This window comes from Mixophyes fleayi, chromosome 4 (genome assembly GCF_038048845.1).
Source record: "Mixophyes fleayi isolate aMixFle1 chromosome 4, aMixFle1.hap1, whole genome shotgun sequence".
Classification (NCBI taxonomy): Eukaryota; Metazoa; Chordata; class Amphibia; order Anura; family Limnodynastidae; genus Mixophyes; species Mixophyes fleayi.
Window position 1 is genome coordinate 115,351,124 of NC_134405.1, and position 4,531 is coordinate 115,355,654.

Below are 4,531 nucleotides of genomic sequence, written 5' to 3' on the forward strand. Positions count from 1 at the left end.
TATAGATATGCAGGGCAGTTCCCCCCCCTCCCTATAGATATGCAGGGCAGTTTCCCCCCCCTATAGATATGCAGGGCAGTTCCCCCCCCCCTCCCTATAGATATGCAGGGCAGTTCCCCCCCCCCCTCCCTATAGATATGCAGGGCAGTTCCCCCCTTCACTTACCTGTAGTTGTGCCAGCGTCGCTCCTCTCCTCAGATCAGCAGATAGGAAGTGAAGACGTCCTGCTTCCTGTCTGCTGCACAGCAACAGGCAGCCTGGTGTTTGGCTGTGTGTTGCTAACCACTGACCACCAATGCTTTTGATCGTCGAGCCCTCCACCCCCCCCCCCGCGGCGACCCTGCGCGGCGACCCCCCCTCCCCCACCCCGAAAAAAAAAATGAATGAAGAAAAAAAAAGAATGAAAAAATAAATAAATACCCGCAGCGCCGCGCCCCCCGGGACCCAGCGCCCCAGGCTGCAGCATGGTCAGCCTAGTGGTTGATCAGGCCCTGTATACAAGTTAACCCGTGCATGATACTCATGCATTCTAGTCAAATCAAGCTACTTAAGGTGTTAAAAAGGTTCTTGTCATGCATGTGGGCCTAGCCCAGGCCTCCTCAGAGGAAGAGCATTACTTCCGACGCAAGCGCCCTTTTTTAACGTGGTTTTGTCCACATGTCACCACCTCATCATTTTTCTCCATCACCTCATCCTTCATCTTTATCGCCACATCTATCCAGATGTCTATCCAGACACAGGGATCTCTCTCAGCGGTCCTGAGTATCACACTCCTCTCACTCTGTCACCCCCGGCAACCACCAACCACTCCCAACTGTCACCCCTGGCAACCACCAACCACTCCCAACGGTCACCCCCGGCAACCACCAACCACTCCCAACCACTCCCAACTGTCACTTCTCCTTCAAGAAATATATATATATATTTTTTAAATCTTTATAAAGACTTAACAATTAACAAATTAAATTAACAAATTAAAAACATCTTAGTATACCAAATTTCAGCTCTTTCTGAGTTTTTTTTCCACACACACACACTAAGAATTTAGTAGGTCAGTGTATAACTTCGCCCAGCAGGTGGCGCTGCAGCTTATATATATATATATATATATATATATATATATATATATATATATATATATATATATATATATATATATGTGTTTATATATTTGTGTATATATATATATATATATGTGTTTATATATATGTGTTTATATATTTGTGTATATATATATATATGTGTTTATATATATATATGTGTGTGTATATATATATATATATATATATATACATATATATATATGTGTATATATGATTATGTGTATATATATATATATATGTGTATATGTGTATATATGAATGTGTATGTGTGTATATATATATATATATATATATATATATATATATATATATATATATATGTATATGTATATATATGTATATGTATATGTACTTTATTGCTCCTGAGGAAGTCCCGTTGCACCGGGACGAAACGCGTTGAGCGGTGACATCTACCAGCGCTATTGTGGTTACCTCATGTGAGTTACTACTGTGCTATTCAATTTTAATAAATTGACTATATTTTAACATTGCATTCTTTTTTGTTCAATCTTGTCCATTACCGCCATTGGATGAGGTTGTGACAGAGGAACTGCCTGATCTTATATATATGGTCTAAGAAAGTTCATGGTCTTCTGACTATTTGGTACGCAGTTTTTATATACTTAGGGATGCACTTTGCACCTGTGTGCCATATTATTCACCTTTGTGTGTGTGTGTGTGTGTGTGTGTATATATATATATATATATATATATATATATATATATATATATATATGTGTGTATAGATAGAGATAGAGATATAGATAGAGATAGAGAGAGATATGTGTGTATAGATATATATATGTATGTATGTATGTATATGTGTATATATATATATATATATATATATACACATGTTCTTGGCAAACAGGAGCTGCAGAAGGCAAGCAGCATAGAGAACTTCTGCAAAGCAGCTGGAGGCAGATCGTGACACTGGCATCTCAATATCCTGATTTAAAAAGCAAAAGACTAAGCTAAAAGTAAGAAATTTGAATAAAAAATTACATATAATATAATTACAGGAGTACATTTACTAAACTGCGGGTTTGAAGAAGTGGAGATGTTGCCTATAGCAACCAATCAGATTCTAGCTGTGATTTACTTAGTACATTCTTCAAAATGATAGCTAGAATCTGATTGGTTGCTATAGGCAACATCTCCACTTTTTTAAACCCGCAGTTTAGTAAATGTACTCCTAAATCTTTTAACAAATTTAACAATTTGCTACAACATCAGCTCATATGCAATCTTTCAACTAGATGAAATTACACCTTGGCTATGCTTAAGAGACTGGATGAGATGAGAAAAGTCATCACTATCTATGTTATGGTAAAAAAAAAGTATTTGAAACATCTTTTTCAAATGAGGCAATACAAATACTGAAGGACACATACAGTGTGTAAATTGCTGCCCCCCAAGTTTGTTAGCAGGCATAGCAAAATTAGCAACATTTTATATATTATCTTCCTCAATAATTAAGCTATATGCAGCAAACTATGTGGACTAGCCTTTGTAATGGTCTAAACACACCTGCTATGCCCCCTCTGTGTGGAATATACTATGGCTCCCTCCAAGATGGGAAGACAGGTGGAGAACCACAGTAGCCTAACTGTGAACTATTCTTCCAATTGTATTGGTCCATTGGGATTGTTTGCTCTTTTCTAGAATAGAATAAAACATAGCATGAAATTGATGTCCTCTTTACAGTCATTTTGTTGGAATGTATAAGCAAACTGCAATAGCTGTTTGGATTGGTGAATACTTCAGTGTGTACATGGAAGAGATGCAACAATTATTATTTGCTTACTCAGAATCCACAATATCCACAGACAATACTTTAGCTTAAGTGTCCTAATACTGAATATGGCATTACAGAAATAATAGCATATGATGTGAAATGATCAAAGATGTTTTGTGCAACTCCTACGAGACTTTCCACAGCTTGGCAATACTGCAAAGCATAAAATCTGCATAATGTCACCCTTCTACAGTGATGCATCAATGTTTATATCTGCAGCAACAAAACACACATTTAATGGTCTTTAAAACAGAGCATCAAATCTTGCAAAGGTTTGGATCCACCCAACTGACGACCATAAGAAAAGACAGCTTTACAAAACATTCTTCCATACAGGGAGGGCTGGCAAATTGTAGCCTGGGATGGCAAGACTTGACTTTATTATAAAGGAGATACGATATTTTAAAGGGAAAAAAAAATACAGGTGACCCAGCCCAAGGTAGCCCACTATGAGACATGCCCAGCAGATGCCCCCTTGACCCCAAGCCAGACCCATGCTTCCATACTGACTAATCCATCACACCAAATATGTCACCTCTTAATTATAGCTACATATACAAATTATTGCGAGAAAGGAATTCTTTCATCGCCATCTCCCTGACCATTCTTTAACTGGTCACACATGCTTAATTAGACTTGATGACTTTGTGTCCAATCTGGTTACAAACATCAATTTACAATTGTTTGTGGGGTGGGGTATGTGTATTCTCAAGCAGCTACCATGGGAGATCCTCATTCTTGCCACCGTTTCAGTCATCTTTTTCCCAGGTACAGTGGGTAGTTAGCTAGACAGGTGCATATTGCACCTGTAGGCTTAGTAACAATAAAGCTGTGTTTGAAGCTGACACAGGCAAGGTAGTGCTGTACAATTACAGTTAATACAATGTATGGGTGCCAGACAATTGCACTGATAAAATAAAGAATAATTTTAATTGCAAATTTTCCTCCTTCACACTTCTTGCGCTTAGCCACTATTGAAGTCGAATAAACGGCTAAATTGATTAATATTGGTTTACCATGCGTTTTCGATTAGTACGCTACATCATACCAAGGTTAATAACACAATTGCACAGGTAAACAGCACCTACACTTACATTCACACCTATATTTGTAAATAGGACACATTTATCAAAGTTTCAACCCACATGCATTTATTAATAACCAATTTTGAGATTATTTATACATAGATAAATCTATGGTTCAGGTCCTCAGATATCTATGGAATTTGGTCTCATATTAATCCATATTTTGTCAGCAGGAATCTGGTATCAACAAGGAGCGATCTCACTTAGCATTCACTAGTTATGAATAGTATAAGATTAATACTCAAAAGCACTTTGATTATGGGTCAGTTTCGGCAGGAAGACACATATGCAATAGTTGGAGTGAGTTGCCCCCACCTTTGGAAAGAGGATAAATTGAACTGACCTATGACCAGCAGTCTACTGGAACATTGTAAACCCTGGTACCAATGAAGAACTTTCTTAGTGTTATCTGTGTATAATTGTGACATCATCATTGTTTTTTCTAAACCAAACTGTATATAAACTGTCCTCTGTTACTGTAACAGTTATGTAACGTGTGCAACAATGCAGTAATGTAGGTATCAAATATGGAGTACTTGCCTTAC